Source organism: Pelodiscus sinensis, chromosome 11 (assembly GCF_049634645.1).
Source record: "Pelodiscus sinensis isolate JC-2024 chromosome 11, ASM4963464v1, whole genome shotgun sequence".
In the NCBI taxonomy this organism is placed as follows: domain Eukaryota; kingdom Metazoa; phylum Chordata; order Testudines; family Trionychidae; genus Pelodiscus; species Pelodiscus sinensis.
In genome coordinates, this window is record NC_134721.1 from 6,565,633 (window position 1) to 6,586,053 (window position 20,421).

Sequence of the window (20,421 nt, forward strand, 5' to 3'; positions counted from 1 at the left end):
TTTAGTCCTTTCTAATCATTTGCACGTACTTTTCTTTGAGATAAACACAAGCAGTGCATAGCACAGGGAGGGATCTTGCCAGAGAAGCTGGAGAAGGGAAAGTAGAGTAGCTTCATTACAATGAATATTGAGAGTGTGCAAAAAATACATGGCCAAGATTTTAAAAAGCGTGAGTGTAAAGTTAGGCTTCTGGGCCTGCATTTCTAAGTGGCTTGCGGGGTTTTGTAAGCCAAGGTCAGATTCTTTGTAAATGAGAGTAATTTTCAGCCCTGCGCTTTTGAAAGTCAGGCCGGGCAACCAAAATTACTGAATGCTTTTGAAAATCCTCTGCTGGCTTTAACTTCTGATTTAGGTACTTAACTAAGGACTTGTCCACAGGGCCCGACAGTTCCCATAATGGTCCTGTGAACTTTGGCAGGCACCAGCTTGCTGTTCTGTAATTCTCCCACGTGGGTACGGTAGGCATGAACTAAAATGTACCTAATGTTAACTAAGACCTGATCTACACTGTAGAGATAGTTCAGTCTTTAGAAGCTTACATCTATTTTGTAAGGCCAGGTCTACACTAAAGGGGAAGGTCGAATCAAGATACGTAACTCCAGCTATGTTAATTACATAGTTGGGGTTGACGTACCTTAATTCAAGTTTTCTCGCTGTCCTCACAGCGGGAGGCTAATGGTAGCAAATGCTCCCATTGGTTTCCCTTACTCCTCACAGGAGCAGGATTACTGGTGCTGTCGGGCTTGCCCTCTGAGTTTGATTTAGTGAGTCATAACTAGACTCGCTAAATCAAACTCTGGAAGATCGATCGTGGTAGCGTCGATCTTCTGTTTAGTCTCTTCTGTTTAGAGAAGACATGGCCTAAGTGTCTACACTGAAATGCAGCTCCTGTTGCTGTAGCTTGTCCACTTCATTGCCTTAATCACTCCACCACTGTGAGAGGCGTAGCACATAACTGATGTAGTCAGGATGACTCAGTGTTGACATTGTGTTGCGTACATCAACTGTTGCTGCCTTTCAGAAGCCACCCCACAATGTCCCACGCAAGCATTAAATCAGTGAAAGTACTGCTCGTGTGGATGTGCACCACCAACACAAAGAGCATGGTGCGGACACGCAAAAGCAATTTCATTACGGTGGAGGCCGTACGTCAGCTTAACAGAGGTTGACGTAATTTTGTAGCGTAGAGTTGCTCTTAGTCCTTTTTAAAGAGGGTGATGTAAGTGTGAACTAGAACATATTCAACCTAGTGTGAACACTTCTGTAGGCCAAAGTGTGAGGCCACATAGAACCAAAGCATTCTTCAAAAATGCTGCGCCTTTGACTTCAGTGTTAATGTGGAGCATGCTGCATGGACCTGCTGCTTTGATTTATTTAGCACATCCAGGTCTGCCAATGGGGGGGAAATGGAGCAGTTGCCCCGAAACCCAGCAATTCAAAGGGGCCCATGTCTCCTGGCTACGGTTAGTGCAGTAGTGGTGGCAGCTGAGGCCCTGGGTCCTTTAACTAGCCGCTGGAGTGATCCGTGCTCCATACAGCTGTGAGGACTGGGGCGTCATGCTGTGCTCCGGCGGGCGTGGAGGGTTGGCTGCTCCAGCCCCGCCCCTTCCTTCCGAGGCCCACCCCTTCCAGGAGCATGGAGCCACCCCACCCACACCTTGCCCAGGGGCCCGCGGAGGCTGGCGGCTGCCCTGAGCACAACTCGCTTCCAATAGTCCAGAGGAAAGAAAGGCCAAATTTTCTTAGGTCACCCTCAAGATCCTGGGCTTTTTCTTTCCCAATGTTTGATGCAAGCAGTTTGCTCACGAGTTTGAGTACCGAATACAAAGGGTATCTCTTCCTAAAACCCTGTTAAACCTAATTACATCTTACAAAGGATTTGTTTAGGGGGGGGAAAATGAGAAACCACGCCAACGAGGAGGCTACTGCTTATTATATCAGTGTCTTTTTATGGGTTTGGACTCTGTTCAGAAAGTGTGCGCTTGCAAGATAATTGGTGTCAGCACGCAGAATCCATCAAACTATAATTAGCACACTGCAATTATTCTAATTGCCTCACTCGGGCGTCTGCGTTTTCAATTGTAGAGCATTTTGCCACTAGAAAATTTAATTGTAATCCATATTTTATATTGTTTGGGATAAAGTGCCATTATTACCACTTTAGCAAAGACATGCCTCCATTTTTAGGTGGTTCTTATTCTTTCCTGGGCAATTGTGCCCTACTGAGGAATTTAATTGCAATTCTTTGTATAGCTGAGTTGCACTTTCTTGATTTCACAATAGTGACGAGGGGCCTAGCTTAGATCATGATCCCATTTTGCTAGGTACTGCACAAGCATGTAGTATGAGGGGAGCCCTGTCCAGCTTCAAATCTAAACAGGTAAGACAAAGTGCGTTTGCAGAGTTGCAGCTGTGTTGGTCCCAGGATAGTGGTGAGACAGGGTGGGTGATGTAATATTGGTCATTGGCAGGGCTCGCCGATGGGCTCGAAATAACTTTGCTGTGTAGACATACCCAAAGAGACAAGCTTTCGGGCTACACAGGGCTCTTGTCACGGCGAAGTGAGGAGAGAATGGAAGTGTTACCCCCATGCACAGAAGGAGACCTGGGTCATAGAGGTCAAGTTGTTCACACACGGAATTGAACCAGGTGCCACCACAATCTTATCTCCAAAAAGAAGCTCTCTTGCCTCTTTTTCTCCCACCTGCTGCTGGCTCTGGCAGCATCTACTGTGTATCTTGAATTAAGTCACAAGTTCTAAAAACAGACCAACAAGATCACATTTAAATTGTTCCGTGCATTTATAAAGGCAGTGATCTGTGTTAGGGAGCACATGTGCATTGGGAAGGGAGTTGTGTTGATTCACCTAGAAAGGTCCATCCCTGGACAATTAGCATCAAGGAACCTGGTCAAGGTCATAGTCCTTAAAAGTTGCTAGACCGCATGGTGAGTGACACGGGGCTTTCACAGCAAAGCACCCACATGACAGAATCATTGCCCTGAAGAGCTTATAAGCTATCCCAGGCAAATGTGATACTTGGGGCAACTCTTCAAGCACAGGAGGGTGTGGAGTTGCAGTTTGACACCTAAAACTTAGGTCGAGCTAGCCACAGGGATGTGAAAAATTCAGCTGTATTCAGCATCTACTGCAGAGGCAGGCAATCATTTTTGATGTGGGGGGGCTACTCCAAGATTTTGTTAAGTGGTTAGGGCCTCGCTCAAGGAGGTGCAGGGTCTGGGATGGAGGTTGGCTGTACAAGGGAGCTTGGGGTGGGAGACTGGGGTGCAGGAGGGGGTGTGAAGTCTGAGCGGGAGTTTGCGTGAAGGAGGGGATTGTGACCTGGGGCAGGGGAGAGGAGGGTGCAGAGGGTTTGGGTGGTGACCTGGGGTAGGAGATTGGCGTGCAGGGTCCAGGAGGTGGTATGAGTGCAGGGTAGAATTCTCGTGAGTTTGACACCCTCCCTGTTTGCCGGCAGGATGCAACTTTCCTTTCCCACAGGAGCAAGCGGATAGAAGGGGGAGGGGGTCCGGGCATGGTGGCAGCGGGGCTCAAGCCAGGCTTGGGGAGGAGCAAAAGAAGGTTTACCGCAGAGCACCAGCGAATCGCTTTCCCTGCTTCATCCAGGTATCTGTATGCGGTATCAGTCTTCTCCGAATTATTCGTGCAGGGAGTGGATGGTGGCGGAACGTGGCTAGAAGCCTGGAGCTTATGCTGCAAGGATGCCAGACCACTTACTACTGGCTTGGCACGGAAAGGAGGACGAAGAAAGGCCACCGCCCCAGAAACCTTGTGAGAAGGATGGAAGGGTTCCTCTATGGGAGCTGTATGGAGATGTACAGGGAGGAGTCCTGCTCCCTTTCCAGACACATCGACAAGCTCTTCCAGGGACCTCCCCCCCCCCGCTGTGTAGGCACAGTGACCGCCACAGATCACGCCCAATTGCCTTAATCAGCTTGTAGCGTGATAAAAAATGTGAGCTCCCCTGAAGACCCATTGGTGAGACATCCTGGGAGGAGGGGATTGTCTCCAAAGCAAGCAGGGAGTTGATTAAAGGAGGCTCAGGGGGGCCGGAATAGGTGGGTTCTTGAAGCCTAGGATCTGGGAAGAGACAAGACTGCAGGAAGGGAAGAGGAAGTTGGGTTGCACGGGTACACTAGAGAAGAAGCGAGAGCAGGCAAAGCAGGAAGCAGGCCAGGGAAGGAGCAGTGAGGGCTGAGAGGGGAGACCCAAGAGCTGTGGGTCCCTGGGCTGCAGCCCAGAGGAGAGGCTGGCCATGCGTTCCCCTACTGGCCACTGGAGAAGTGGCACCCTTAGGGCAGTGCAGGAGAAGACTGCCTGAGACTCTTTCCATAAAAGGACTTTGGGAAACTAGAAACACAGATGTTTGAGGATGCTCCAGTTCCTGGAGCAAGGTGGACCTGCAGGGTGGGAGGATGACAAGAGAGGCACCAACTGAGGAGGGTGTACTAACTGGCAGAGTGAATCCCCAGGCTGGCCAGCAGGAGGCGCCACTGTGGTGAGTGGAACCCAGCAGACAGCTACCTACTGTCCCTTTGGGAGGCGGATTACCTGTGCCAATGGGAGAACCCCTCCCATCGGGGTAGGTCATGGTTACACATGTGGCACAGCTGTGGGGCTGAAGCATTTTAAGTGGAGACAACCCTGAAGTCCAACCACAGACACAAATCCAGCAGAGCTGAGTCGCAGCTCCTAGAGAGCGGTTCATTTCTCCAATGGCACCAGCCAAAACTTCAAGGGTTCAAAATCTGAAGGAGACTTGGCCCGTCCCCAGATTTCCAAACATATGGAATAGGTGTGAAGAGCTGGCCAGTTCCAGAGAGCTGGCAGGTATAAATTGCTTGCTCAGCTCTAAGCTTTCAAATCAGTCCCGTGTTAAAATTTTGGCTACAAAAGCAAAACTATAGCCATGAGTCTTAGGGACAGATGAGTCCCATTAACATCAGTTCCTAGGTATTATGCTATGAAGGCATCTATTACACAGTGTAATAACTATAATTATATTGTGTAACTTCAATTGCTTTCACCTCTGGGCTGAGATGGGAGCCTGGAGCTCTTTACCCAAAAGGAATATGCTCGGCAAAATCGTGAAGGGTGAGCGAAGAAGTTGGAATCCAGCCATAGGGAAAGCATGAGCTAGCTGCCCCCATAGGAGAAACACTATAAAAAGTTATAATGGATATAAAAGCCAATCTGCTCAGATGGGTCTATGTTGGCTTCAGAAGAGAGATGGTTCCAAACGAGAATATTTCTTGGTTCCAGGCAGCTCTTTTTCAGACAGATGACTCTCTCTAGTTATATTAGAAGATTTACCCATGGTTTACTCAGGTCCTTCATTCAGTTAATTTTTGTTGTTTGGAAAAAAAATGAAAAGGGACAAGCTTCACTTGAATCGTTGCTGTGGGGTGGGGCTGGGGATGAAGGGTTCAGAGAGCAGGCTGTCCCAGGGCGTGGGGGAGGACAACCCCAGCCACATCTCACCGCAGTAGCTTGGGGCAAGGTGAGAAGTGCTTTTCCATGGCTGTTGCAGATCCAGTGGGCACAGCCGGGGGAGGGGTGCGTGTGCCCTGGCTGGGGCAGGTCCGGGTTCATCTGGCCCTGGGCTCTGCAGCGAGGTTGAGGAATGCAGCAAACTGTGCACTTTCCCCTCACTCCCTGATGAAAGGGAACAACCAGCAATGTTCCCATATGAATCACAGGGCTGGAGCGTCAGCCCTGTGACAGGGTGTATCAGCCCTGCACTCTGAAGGCTGAGCCTAATGAGGCCCACCTGGCTGAAGAAGCCCTGCCCCCATGACTCTGCTGGGCATGCTCAGACTGCAGCCCAGGTATAAAAGCTCAGTCTGGGTGGACTGCTGGAGAGGAAGGACCTCAGAGGGGGGAGCCTGACCAACACTGGCCAGCTGAGCAGAGGGAAGACAGCAGAGACTTGAGTGCCAGTTTGGATGTCTTCCTGGCAGTCTATGAGGGAGAAGCAGCCCCCAGGGAAGTAGTGGACCTGGTGAGCACATGGGATGCTATCCTGCTGGGTCAGGTAGGAAGTGGCCCAAGGAGGGGGACAGGAGCTGCCTCTCCTGCCCTGGGATCTTTGGCATGTTTCAGATGGATTCCCTGCCAAGGGAGTGGTGAGTTCTCCTGCCACTCACAAGGCCTTGGACTGGGTCCTGATGGAGTAGGGTGGGCCCAGGTCCCCCTACCAGGGGTGCAGCCCCTAGTCATGACTTGTTGTCACAGGTCTGTGGACCCTGCCTTAAAAGGCCAGCTATTTACTTTGTATAGGGACTCAAGCTTGTGGGCTAGAAGGCCTGGGTTTAAAGGGCCAGCTAGTGATTCTATATTACTAACTCTGGTTGACCTCTGGGTTAGAGGTCAGGCTACAGTCTAGAAGGAGCATGTGGGGTGGTCTGTAGACCTGGAATGAGGAGCATGTGGGGTGGTCTGTAGACCTGGAATGGGGGAATGAACAGGTGCACTGCCACATGCCCCCTCGCTCCCATTCCCTAAAGGGTACTTGGGTGGTGGGAGGCTCAGGGCTGGGGCAGTCCCTGATAGTGAGGCATGACCCTAACCAGCCCCTTTCATCTGCCTGGTGATTCTGTCTCCTTTCTGTAGGGTTTTCTGAGACGCAGTCCCATTCCAGGCACAGCCCACTGTCTGGGCCCAACCAAACCCTGACTTTGCTTTCAGTTGTGATAAGAGGAAGCTTCACCCCCAAGTTGGTGGTCCCAATTCTTACTGTTTAGGAGGCGTTCTTGAACACAGACAGATGGACAGAAATTCTCTCCAATACGGAGTAGATTTAAGTGCAGTGACATTTTCAGCTTGTTGGAAACATTCAGCATGGATTTATTTTGCTACAAACTCCAGGGTTTAAAAAAAAAAACCCAAGCAAGGAAATTCTTATTGGCAAAGTCACCTTGTACCACCAATGAACAAAACAAGCCAGTCGGGATGCCACTGTAAAATCTTTAAACCTGAGGCCTTGTGGCCGAGCAGTGCTATTTCTGGTACTTCAGCAGTGGCTACAAAATCCAGTTCAACCTCCCCTTTTGGGAGGGAGGCCTGGTAGCCTACTCCTGGCTAGAGGGCCCAATCCTGCAAAGCACTGGGCATGCTCAGCACCCCCTAACTTCAGCGGGAGCTGGGCATGCTTGTACCACGCACCGCTCAGGATTGGGGCCTTATCAGCTTGGTACTGAACGAGTAAAAGGCTAAATGAGACTCTAACAGGGTGGCGATCAATCCGCACAGACTCAAACCAGTGTGTGTATTGAATGCTGGAGCCTGAGCTCTCTTGGTAATAAGTGCCTTTCTGATTTTCAAGACAATGCCATTTTAATTGAGTAGAAAGATACAGTGTATGAGCAACTCGCATGCTTCTGGAGAGAGCGGCTCGTGTGGAGCAGACAAGGGGAAGGACTATTTTTCAGTGACTAGAACCCCCCAGGCTTTGGAATGAGCTGGTGGACAACTTTTCTCTTACAGCTCAACACTTGCAAGCACCAGCCATGTTTATGTAACTGCCACTGGGTGGATTTGAACCTGGGAACTCTGAAGCTGAGTATAGAGCCCCAACCCTCTGAACTAAAAGCCAGCTGGCTACCAGCCTATGCAGTAGAGGTCTCGGTCTTAACTGTTGCTGTGGTCTAGGTGCCACTGCAAGGTAACTACACTAGGGCTATGTCTACACTCACGGCTTCTTGCGCGAGTAATAAGCAAATGAGGCTAAGCGTGGAATATTGCCGAGCCTCATTTGCATAACTAATGAGCTGCCATTTTTGCGGAAGAGGCTCTTGCGCAAGACGGAGCTGTCTACACTGCCCCTTCTTGCGCAAGGAAAGCCCTCTTGCGCAATGCCGTTCTTCTCAAGTAATAGGTGTAATGGCGTTGCGCAAGAGGGCTTTCCTTGCGCAAGAAGGGGCAGTGTAGACAGCTCCGTCTGGTGCAAAAGCCTCTTCTGCAAAAATGGCAGCTCATTAGTTATGCAAATGAGGCTCGGCAATATTCAATGCTTAGCCTCATTTTCATATTACTTGCGTAAGAAGCCGCGAGTGTAGACATAGCCTAGGTGTGTGGGTTAAACTTGCTCTCCATGGGTGGTTGGTGAAGGCAGGATGGGGGAAGCAAGCCTTTAGCCCCGCCCCTTCTGCTGAGGCTCCCCCCTCTTCCTGCTCTCCATGGGGAGGTAGGGTAGCATGCTGCACCCATGCCCCCCAACCATGGGGAGGGGAGTGGGCAGGTGCAAGCTCTCCCCAGCCTCCCCTGCCACACAGCACCAGAGGAGGGCGCATGGCTCCAGCCTCCCAGGCCCAAGAGCACAGGGGTTACCTCAAGCAGCTCCCGATGCAGTGGGGGTGCTAAGGCAGCTTCCTGCCTTTCCTGGCACTGCAGACTCTGCTGTGCCCCAGAAGTAGCCAGCAGCAGGTTCCCAGCCAATGGGAGTGCGGAGCTAGTGCTCAGGGCAGGGGCAGTGCATGGAGCCCTCTAGGAGGTGATCCTGTTGCTGGCCACTTCTGGGGCACAGCGCAGGCTGCGGCGCTAGGACAGGCAGGAAGCTGCCTTAACACCCCCACTGCTCACCTGATCCCCCTGCAGCAACGAGACCCAGCGCCTGACATTCCATCCCCCGGTCCTGGGTCACAACCCGTTGTTGGAAAACCACTGCCCTGACTCAGTTCCATAGCATGCAGCTGAGACAACACAGGGTTACAACTTCGCATGGGAATAAGCAGGAGCAGATGCAGGGTTAACAGACCCGGATCCTGCTTTTTGTGCCAGCATCATGAGTCATTAGATGGTAATTACAAGGGTGAAATGGAGATGATGAACATTCGATAGTCTTTGGACTAGAACCCAGATGACCTAGTCTCAGCCCTGCTGCAGCCTGTTGGTGTGACCCTAAGTCGGGGTGAGGAACCTTTTTTGGGCTGGGGGGCCACTGACCTGCAGAAAAATCAGCTGGGGGCCCCCCACAAATGAGAAGCAGGGGGACTGGACACTAGTACAGGCTCCCCAATGCTGGAGGGGGGAACCCTGAGCTTCAGGGAAGCTACATCCAGCCCCCGGGCCTTAGGTTTCCTATCCCTGCTCTAGTTGGTCAGAAAGGTCACAGGTTCAGGCCACAGGTGGGTCAGAACGGTACATGACATCTCCCTGACGCAGGAGTAGCCATACCTGTGTGTGCTATGATCTGACTAGCTTGGCTAACACTAGTACAGAAGCTGCTCTTTTGTTTTTATTGCCCACCAAGCTCATGGTGGCTGAGAGCCTCCCGAACTTACATAGGCTGAGAGAGCTGTTTTAAAGATTTGGGGTTAGGTGACCAATAGCCTTCAAGTGATCATCCATAATTGAACAGAAGATAGCCCAATGTGATAACATCCAGTACTGCGGTGGAAAAATCCATTCATCACTGCGAGCTTTGATGGCTGCTGAATCTGCACCTGTGTGGCTGCAGAGCCTTGGGAAATAGCGTTTTAAGCCATCTGAGCAGCCCTGACAGAATGCCTATAACTTTTTCCCATTACATCATTGCAGGATCCTAGAAAAAGGCTGGCTGTGCTGTTCAGGGAAGTGTATTTTAGGAAACAATCCCACTTTGATGAATGATCCAGGCGTTGATTTAGGCAATGCAGAAGCAGTTAGATGGAATCATTCCATCTGCATTGTTCATAAGGAGACCACTCTGTGCAGGCCTTTTTAAAAAAAATACTTGTTGTTTGCATTTGTTTTTCCCAAATGCTTCATTCCTGTTCACAGCATTGCATGGCAGTCGTCTGTAGCAAGTGTCCTAATGCAAGTGGCGCGCTCCATGTTCCAGAAGTATAAGGAATCAATCCACAACCTGGCAGAAAAAAATGTTTCCCTAGGTAGAATTTTTAAGTGCTGCTTTTAGAAATTTTACGCAATGAAATATGTATAGAGTATAAGATGCTCTTATGTGTAACTAATAATAACATTTTAGGTGGAAAAACTAACATTGCCCGGTCGTTTTTTTCCCCCCATATTTGAAAGTGTCTTTTGTTGTGTGAGGAAAATGTTGATTTCATTCCACAGTCCTTTGACACCCACAGATTTCACTGGCTTCACATGGAAATCCACTTGTTACATGGCCATGTTACATTTTGAATTTCAGTATCTCTTTAAAATCCTTATTCTTAAATGTTTGCAGCATGGCTGTAGCAGTGTTGTCTAATATCCTGGGACCAATGTCAGTGAAGTAATATGTCTGATTGGATTAGCTTTTGTTGGTGAGAGACACTTACCCAGAGCTTTTCTTCATGTTTGGGGAAAGGTACTCAGTCTCACTGCCAAAGGTAAGGTGGATTGCTTAACAATGAAGAAACAGGTGCTACAGGACTACTTGTTTCTTTAAAGTTAGACTCACACAATTCCCCCTTTGAGACTGCTTAATGAGTCCCACCTTGTGTTTAACTGACACTGAGTATCTTTCCCAGAGCTGAAGAAGAACTCTGTAAGCTGGAAAGCTTCTCTTTCACCAATGGTGGTAGGTTCAACAAAAAATTATCTATTTTAATCGCAACTAACTTGTGTGATTATTTAATTACACTTTAAAATATTAATCGCTTGAGTTGCACTGGTCAATAGAACAATTGACTTCATTAAATATTTTGGGATGGTCTTGTACACTTTCAAATATATTGATTTCAATTACAACACAGACTATTTTATTCGTATTACAGTGATTGCACCATTGTGTCTAACCCAGTCTGGCTGTTCTTCCCTTCTTAGAAAGGGGGATGGTAGCATGTCAGCTAATGGAGATAAGAGCATCATGTGAAATTTGTTATGGCATCTGGAGGTGCCCGGAGACTGTTCACATTATTTTCTGGGCTATTTGGTATGACCTTGTGGTAAAGGCACTGAATGGGACTCTGGAGAACCTGGGGTCACGTTCCTGGCTACCACAACTTTCTGTTTCAGAGGGGTAGCCGAGTTAGTATATGCAACAGGAAAAACTTAAACAACAAATAGTGTGGTACCACTTTAAGACTAACAACCTGATCCCATCTACATGTTTTGTTGGTCTTTAAAGTGCTATCAGACCATTTGTTACAACTTTCTGTGTGATCCTGCGCAAGGTAATTCATGTTTTCTTTGCCTCAGGTCCCCATCTGCGACATGGGGGATCCCAGCATTCACAGGGATGCTGTGAAAATAAATACACTAATGGTGAGAGGCTGAGATCCAAAGAGCTAGATAAGTTCCTGGAGGATGGGACCATCAATGACTATAAGCCATGAGGACAGGAATGGATCACTTGATTACCTGGTCTGTTCATTCCCTCTGGGGCACCTGGTGTGAGGCACCTGGTGTTGGCCACTGGCAGAAGACAGGACACCAGGCTAGATGGACCTTTGGTCTGGCAGTCCTTATGTAGAGGACTGGTGTGTATGGTAGCATATAAGCAGATCGTCTCTTGGAAGAACAGTTGTGTTAACATAGAAGGTCTGTGGATAGCTACATGGTGGCTTGAATTTGCTTTTGTGCTCAGTGTTCTGTGACAAATTATTGCATATGTGTATTTCCCAGGGCGCCACATGGAGGCATAGAATTTAGGCCAGAAGGGTCCATCGGCTCATCTGGTCTGATGTGCCCATCACAGCCAAACATTATCCTCATGAAGAGGAGGCCACTCAAACAGCAGCAACAGATGCCAATGCGGCCTTTGTACTTCTCTGCTTGCAACGATTCTAGAGCATGATGTCGTTCCACATGGCCAGGCTCCAAAACCATCCTGTAACTCGAAACGAGGCTAGTCGTTTTTTAAAGCCTGCTCCCAAACAGACCAGGAGAGGGTTGAATAATTGCACATTCCAGAATGTTTCTCTGTGCGCCGAGAAGCCACTGGTAACTTGGACCGTATTTGCAGATCAGGACTGAGACAGTAGCCAGTCACCATGAGAGGAAACTTAGTTCCACTCGCTATTAGGGAAAAACACTGGCAGTAGCAATAAATTTCTTCTGCTTGGTTACTTTTGAGATGCCCTAGCAAAACAGAGTTGTAAATACTTCTGGGGTGATTAAGCACTAAGTGGGAGGAGAACTCTCTGACATGTATTGTCTCCACACATTAAGCTCTTGATTTGGATTCTGGTGACATGAGGGATGCAGGGTGGGGTGAAGGAGGTTTGCTCAATTCTTCTTTCTGGGGTTGATGAAATGGACAAGTCACATGGGGCATGGGATCTTCCAAATGAAGCTTCCAAAACTCTAGGGTCAGATCATCAGCTGATATAAAATAATCTTAATGTTGCTCTAGTAGCTGTGATGTCAAAGCTACAGCGGATGAAGCCGGTGGTGCTGGGGATGGAACACAGCTGAGAATGTGACCCCGGGGCACTGTCTGTTCTGTAAGAACTTCTAAGATTCCAGGGCCTTCGCCCTGAAGTGTCCGACAAACGTTTCCTTTTCTTCATCAGCTGTATTGAGCAGCAATTGTCTGCCAGGCTGTCACTTCCCTAGCAAAGACCAGTCAATCACTGATCTTTCCCAGTCCACTGAGGTTCATTTTCTAAAAACATCAAAGGGTTGAGTTGTAGGTGCCTTGTGGTAGCATTTGCGAGGCGCCCCCCCCCCCACACCTGTCCATGCCAAAACTTTAATGGCTAAATGGGATGCCCCTTTAAGGGTATGTCTACACTACAGAGTTTTTGGTGAAAAAAACCGCTTTTTCCGAAAACTTAACTTAACTTCCACACTGCAATTGCGTTCTTCTGAAAGAACAAAGGGGTTTTCCTGACCCTTGTAGAATGAGGAAGAAGCCTTTTCCCGAAAGAGCTCTTTTGCAAAAAGACGTGTGTGTGGATGGGGAAGAGGGAGTTCTCTCACAAGAAGAGGACAAAGCACGGTGGCCACTCTGTCCATAGTAATCACAGCTGAAATGTAAAGTAGCATCCATTATTCTTTCCAAAAAGCAGATCGCTCTTTTGATGCGCTTTGGCAGTGTGAACACACTTTTTTGGAAGAAGCCTGCACTCTAGACTCAGCCTGAGTAGCCCTTCCTGCATCCCCTCCACCCATAGACACCAGTCACTCCTGTGTTCAGCTATTTTTATAGGTGGGTTGTCTATGTTAAAGCGGACAGCAGAAAAGTAGCTTTCAGTGATTAGCAGGAGAAAATGAGGGAGCTGGTTGCATGTGCACCAGAAAGCCTGATCCCTGCAGCCAAGTATTCCTTCCTTTGCGGGCAGGTGAGGACAAGCAGCTGGGAGTATGACAACAGCATTTGGACAGCTTCCTCTTTTTTTTTTTTTTTTCTTCCATTTTCTTAAACTGAGCTGTTGCCTTCCAGGTGTTTCATGCATTTGTGCTGTTGGAACACTTGCAAAACACAAGCTTGCCTGGAATTGGCAGGCAAGTTTGGGAGCCAGCAGGAAGGGACGCTGAAGAACAGTTCTGTACGTGTGCCTGGATGCCCCATTGGCTCACATACCAGAAATGTTCTCTCCTGCCTTGTGGAGGGTTGTTTTTTTCCTACCAGTGGGGAGAACATCTCCCCTCCCCCTCCCTCCACACCCGCTTGTAAGGAGTGGTCTTATGAATGCATGAAGGAACAAATTGAAGACCTTGTTCTTAGATCAAACATTCCATGAGTTTGTTTTGCCTCACCTAGCCCCTCTTATACAAACATAGCTGGGGTGTTTGATTCTGCCTTGGAACACACATTTCTTTTCTTCCTTCCTTTCTCATTCTCTTACCTTTCTCCCTTTGACCCCAAGTGTAAATTTTCCAGTTACATTATTTTCCCCCACTTGTGGTGGTAAGTCTCATGATGCAAACTAGCCATCAGGATTGCGGTTTGGTATCCGTAGCTCCTTGCAGGTGGCTGGGCACTTTGGGAAGCTCGCAGCTTCGTGAAAGGAGTTTTCCTAAGCCCTGATGGTCTGTTCTCAACTTGTCTACGCTGCTGGCTTAGGGGCATGAAAACATTCCCTCTCTCTCCCCCAGCACAGTAAGTTAGTGCTGTAAAGTGCCAGTGTAAACAGGCTCCCAGTGCTGTTTGCTACTCCCCTTGTGGAGTTAGTTTACCTAGAGTGCCCGGCGAGGTTGTCCCTTCCCTGGTGCTGATGCTGTGACCACATGGCTGCAGCTGTGCTTTAAACTTACAAGAGTAAAGCAAGCTTTAGATGCCATTCGTAAGCTATTTTTAGAGGTGCACGGGAAACTGTTTTCTCATCCCACAAGACTTCAAAAAATATTTCCTGCCACAAACTCAATCTCAAAAGTTGTGAACCCTCCATAATAAAAATGGTCTAGGCCACCAAAAACAAATTGTTTTGATAATTTTGAATTGATTCACCTTGATTTTGACCATTTTGTATTCATTACTTTTAATATACTCTTACTTAAGGTTTTTTTTTAAAAAAGGTTTGAATTGTCCCCAAAAGGACAATGGGACATTTACCACAACTTTAAAACGTTTTTCCACTTTTTCCCAGAAGGAGACTTGCCAAAACCCATCGTTGTGGCTTCAGCAAATCGGTTTCCTCCCCTTAAAAAAAAAAAAATAAAATAAAAATTGGGCTCTAGAATGGGCTCAAAACTGTGAGCCTTTTGTGGTTTTAACTCATTCAACTTCAGCAGGTAGAATCCAAGATCCGGAGGCAGGGGGGAAAAAAGCATGTAGGTGCTTATTAAATTGAGATGTGTGTTTTGTTTTGTTTTTAACCTCTAGACCCAAATCTCCTGTTCTAGCAATCTAAAAACATGTCCATCTGTATGGCAGACCTGCCCCCAGGCAAGGTGCTGCTGGTATTGCAATCTTCCATGCCATTGCAATACATTATTAATATTTATACAGCACCAGTCAGCTTCATAGTTCAATAAATAGTAGTGTTTTCTTTTCAGTGCTGTTTGGTTTTTTTTTTTTTGTAAGCCATTTCAGTGCGCTCTTATACATTCACACTGAGCTTGTTCCAGGAAGTGAATAACTAATTTTGGGTTTCTAAGGAAGGACTCTTGGAGAAGGCCTTAGTAAAGCGACAACTGTAAGACTCTGTAATATAAAATTAACTTTATGGTCCCATAGGGCTGGAAAGGCCTTCATAGATCACCAGATCCAGCCCCTGCTATCAAATTATCTCTGGTAGAATTCAGTCATTGCCCACTTCTCTTCATTAACCTTCAAGGCTATTATAAGGCTCATCTTTCTTGGGGAGTGAGGTGAGAGGTACAGGCTCGCGGGAGGTAGAAATTATATGGGTATTATCATGATGTGGGATGAGCAGTCCATATATTGTAATTTTGATGTTACCTCTCTAAGGGTACATCTACACTAGCCCCCTAGTTTGAACTAGGGAGGTTAACGAGGGCGACCAAAATTGCAAATGAAGTGCAGGATTTAAATATCCTGTGCTTCATTATCATGTTCCTGGAGGGTTGCCATTTTGGAAACTGAGTAGCCCGGAATAACTGTCCACGTCTACCCACGGCAGTGAAACGCAAGTTCGAAGTAAACCCCTAACTCTAATTAGCTGTTACTCCTCGTGGAGTGAGGTTTAACAGCTAATTTGAGTTAAAGGGTTTACTTCGAACTCCTGTTTCACTGCCGTGTGTAGATGTGGGCAGTTATTCTGGGCTAGTCAGTTTCCAAAATGGCAACTGCCCGGGAACTTGCTAATGAAGTGTGGGATATTTAAATCTCACGCTTCACTTGCAATTTTGGTCACCCTCATTAGCCTCCTTAGTTCGAACTAGGGGGCTAGTGTAGATGTATCATAACTGAATTGGTCCAGATTCTGATACCCCATCTCATAACAAGTAGGCCATTACTCCGTTGATGACTGCAATGGGAATAGCTTTAGGGTAAAGAGACAAATCTAGCCCTGAAAAAGCACCAAAACCATCAATTTGAAAGAAATTTTAGTTACAGATAAGGTGGTAGCAGGAGGAAGTAGATGGGACCCATGAAAAAGCAGCAGATTCCTGTTCTGAACCTGAAGTTCGAGATGAGCCGTATCTGTGTATCCTCCTCTCTTCGTCAACGCTTAGCCAGACAGCTGGTCGTAGCCATTGTTCACTGTTCCTGCGTAGTCATGAAGGTTTGGTGGCCTGACAGTCCGACTTTGGAGCACACTTGATAAACCCATCTAAGGTGGGGGGGTTGCCTGTGGGCCACCTCCACCCCTGGCTGGTGGAATTTCATCCCGGATGTTACAAGCCACCCAGGGAAGGGCATTCCCTGGAATGTTTTGTGGCATCCTGGCGAGATGTCCAAAAAGCATAAGGGGCTGCCTGTGGATAATGGCTCCTGAAGTCTAGACCCAAATGACCATAAACATCTACATTACAGATAGTCATTCCACTTTATGCTCCACAAGGTTGACATTTTGTGTGGAAAGCCTCCAGCTTTGTCCAGTCTGCGTGGCGTAGTGTCCATGTTTTGCAGCCATTCGACAGGAGGGGAAGAATACAGGTTAAATAAATCCTGAACTTGGTTGTCACGCTGAAAGGATGTTGATTCCATATCCCTTGTGAATGGTCCACGGCAGATGCTGCACTGCCAATCTGATGGAGAACCTCCGTGTGGGAGTTGGAGGAGCTGGTGAGTACAGAAGAAATCAGCTTCCATCTTTTTCTTGGTTTCTTTGTTCAAAGAGATTGGAGTCATGGGTGCAGGGAACAGAGGTTTTGCCGTTTTATTGACCATCAAACGTGGAAACCAACTTTAGCTGATTCCTCCTCCATATCCTGGAGTGCCTCATGGAACCTGTCATGGCTCTGTACTAAAAGAACATCATGAGCGTAGTTAAGGTCTGTGAGGGCGAGATCTTCGATTTCAATGCCTAGGCACCTGACGGATTGTTGTGTAGTAGTACGGGACAGTGATGTAGTAAATTCAGGATTCACTGATGTGGCGTCCTGACAGGTCTCCTGCTCCATGAGGTTTATTGTTGAACAAAGCATATTAATAGTCATTAGTAGCCAGATGGCTTTTGAGCCCCTATGCATTTGTACCTGTGACAATGGACTTGGTTCAGTCACCAGTATGGATTTCATTATTGCTCCCTAGGCCGGACAAAGAGTTAAGTCGAGGTATCCCAACATCTCTAGACAGAGACAAACAGTCTCTGATATGCACCTTACATATTATTTTACGCATTAATGACATGTTTGGTACCTCCCCTTGTACTTTCCTTCAAAGCATCTACTACCCCTTGTTATGCTTTTACTCCTGTTGTTTTTAAACTATTTTATGTACTAAGTTGGGGTGTCCTTGTGCTGTCCTGGTGGAATGTATTTACATATTTCATGCACTTTTGGCAATGCTAGCAGTTCTAGTGCCGAGACACTGCCTTGCAGGCAAACATCTGCTTTTGACAAGGCCTGTCACAGAGAGTATAACTCTTGCTTACTTTAGTTCAGGCACCTGGCCCGTGCTTCAGGCTCTTTCTTTCTCCTAAATTCTGCACTAGAAATCCATTGCTCAACAGGGACCAGAACGCCACCTGCTTAGCACCCAATACTAATCTAAAAGGCGCTGACATCTAATTCCCCAGTCGGATACGGGCTCTGGTTCCATTCTGTAGATCTTTAATCCAACCCGGCAGGATGGTAGGGACACCTGTAATGCCTTCCATAACATGACACGGTCTACTGATTCCAATTCAGCCTTACGATCAATAGAGGCTGCCTGCACGGGCATCCCAAAGTTGCGGCGTATCTGACAACAAGCGAAGGGGCAAAATGGTGTGGTCCTTGTACAGCCTGACTGTCGGGGACAACGCTACTGATCCAACACAAGCTCCAGGCATGCCAACAAAATATGCACAAACACCTCCCCTGGAACGAAGAGGAGGGTGATGGGCCTGGAGTTGTTACATTCATGGTGCGGTCCCTGGCCCTGGTAGAGTGCAGGGCTCCAGTTCTTCATACCAGACAAAAGATGGCTAGATGTGACTGCTACATCTGTGTGAAGGATAGTGAAAAATGCTTGGCTCTCAAGGGTTTTGTGGTGGTTATTCTATGAAGCTGCCACAAAATATATTGCAGTTGGAAGATGTTGCATCCAAGGATGTCAGTGTGTTTAAATTCTTCAACACATCCCTGGGAGACAGGCACCAGTAAGTGCGGTACCCATCTTACAGATGGGTAAATTGAAGTGCACGAGCTCCCATGACTCACCCAGAGTTGCTCGGTGATCGATGGTACTTGGCACTGCGGGTTCCCATGACTGATTGGGTAGCCTGCATGTGACACATGGACATAGAAAAGAAAGCTTCCTGCCGAGAATCTGGGTTTCGGAGAGCTGCCACGTCATTGAGTTACCTCACAACTCAGACCTGCTGAGATTTCTGGTGTCGGCCTCTTTCCCCATGCCGCGGGAAGAACCATCTCTGAGCTGTTCAAGAGGCACCACGGGAAGGAGGTAGCCATTGCCTTTGGGTAAATGCTTTTACCTTCTGTAAGCCGATTTTTCTTCTTGAAGTTTTCTTCCTGACAACATTTCTGCTTATCCTCTTGACTCCCCACTCCCCCCATCTGGTTTCTATCTAGCTTATGCAGATGTTTCCCCACTTCTTAAATGTCCTGTGTACTCACCTCTCAAATGTCTCTGAATGCTTGTTTTTTCTCCAGGTGTAAAACTTCAGCTGGAAGAGGGGGAGGGAGTAAAGAACTTTACACTGCTCAGACCTATCCCTTCAGCACTAGTTGATGTCTTTTACTCTGTGCTCATTCGAATTCTGTAGAGCGTCCCAAGAAAGATCTACAGCTGCTCGCTGCTGCTGCCTAGAACCCCTTCAGTTCTTCCTTTTACGTTTGTTTCCCGTATATACAAAACATGGTAGCTGTGATTTATATTAGGGCCGTGTATATGCGATTGTCACTTTCGTATTATAAATGTTTACCTCAGCTATAAGGTACCATAAGAACTCAGGTCAGTGACGGTAAAGGGGAGCTCTGGAGTAAATGTTTTGGACTTGGCTTGACAGCAAGTATATACTGTGGGCTGCCTTCTCCGTCCCTCCTCCCGTAACCCCTTGAATGACAATCTGCTATTTCTGGGTTTCCCCCAAAACACAAAGTTCTTTGTTTAGCGGTTCTGTCGAGTGGTATCTGGCTGGCTGGGGATATGGACGGACTCATTCCCATATTAAGTAATGTTTATGAGGAGCACCCTGCACAGAGAATACATTAGGTGGGGTGTATAAGTACTGTTGGCATATTAGCTCTACGTGGGAAGGTACATATTGCATGGCTCGTAAAGCCTGATGGGGCAGGAATGACAGTGACTTCCACCATTCTCCTGGTACCTGATCTCCACTGCTCACATCTTCCCCCTACATGGCGAAGTCCTTCATTTTTCCAAGGGAATGCTGCTCTCAGAATTTAACAGTGTTTCCATTAGGGATGTGAAAGTGTAACTGGGTACATGGTTAACTGATGAGCCTGGGCTAGTTGTAACCATAAACGTTAACCACGCAGGCCTCCTGCTGCCCTGCACTGCTGCCTCTGATACAGAGGCAGCAGTGTGGCAGGGAGGGGGGCCAGGCAGCTCCATGGGAGTCGTGTGCATGAGGAGCCGCCTGCCCCCCTGTGTGTAACCGCTGACATTTTCAGTGATTTACGTTTACTTAAACACATTTTAACCTCCCTAGTTTCCATGATGAAGGATTTGACCCTGCAGACTGCGGAGCCCTGGTGACAAGTGCTGTAAACCAAAGCCCCGCCATTTGGCACCGCACACTAAGGTTTGTGGCACAATGCTGGCCCTTCTGTACAACCCAGTACTTGCTGCATTCGAATGGGTGCAAGTAGGCATCAGCACGGGGGAGGAGGGCAATTTAACTCCTTCTGGGACTTGTGGCGCTCCACTGGGCTCACTCCCTACACAAGCGCAGCGGACAGACCCCATCGCCTCATTTTGGAGCAATGTCTGCTACCCACTGGGACCAGAGTTGGTTACTTGTATTGCTGCGCCCCCTGCTGGCAGCCTCTTTACCACAGGTGGCTGTAGTCTGTGTTCCACTGGTTGGAAGACAACAGTGGATATAGGGGAAGCAAAATGCAGGACAATGTAGCACTTTAAAGACTAACAAGATGGTTTATTAGATGAGCTTTCGTGGGCCAGACCCACTTCCTCAGATCAAATAGTGGAAGAAAATAGTCACAACCATATATATTGTATCCTTTGGTATATATGGTTGTGACTATTTTCTTCCACTATTTGATCTGAGGAAGTGGGTCTGGCCCACGAAAGCTCATCATCTAATAAACCATCTTGTTAGTCTTTAAAGTGCTACATTGTCCTGCATTTTGCTTCAGCTACCCCAGACTAACACGGCTACATTTCTATCACTAGTGGATATAGGGGGCATTTTTAGGATTTGCTTGTCATTCTCCTGCCAGCTAGGAGTAATGTGGTGAAGAGCAGCACT

The 20,421-nt window shown here is 47.7% G+C and overlaps 1 long non-coding RNA gene across 1 annotated transcript in view; it reads left to right on the forward strand.

Annotated features, from left to right (window-relative positions):
* The first annotated feature begins 5,900 nt into the window (after positions 1 to 5,900).
* Positions 5,901 to 20,421, forward strand: part of LOC112545276 (uncharacterized) — a 96,842-nt gene continuing 82,321 nt past the window's right edge. The window contains exon 1 of the long non-coding RNA XR_003088740.2: positions 5,901 to 6,020. This is a non-coding gene — a long non-coding RNA (uncharacterized LOC112545276). The remainder of the gene's footprint in view (positions 6,021 to 20,421) is intronic.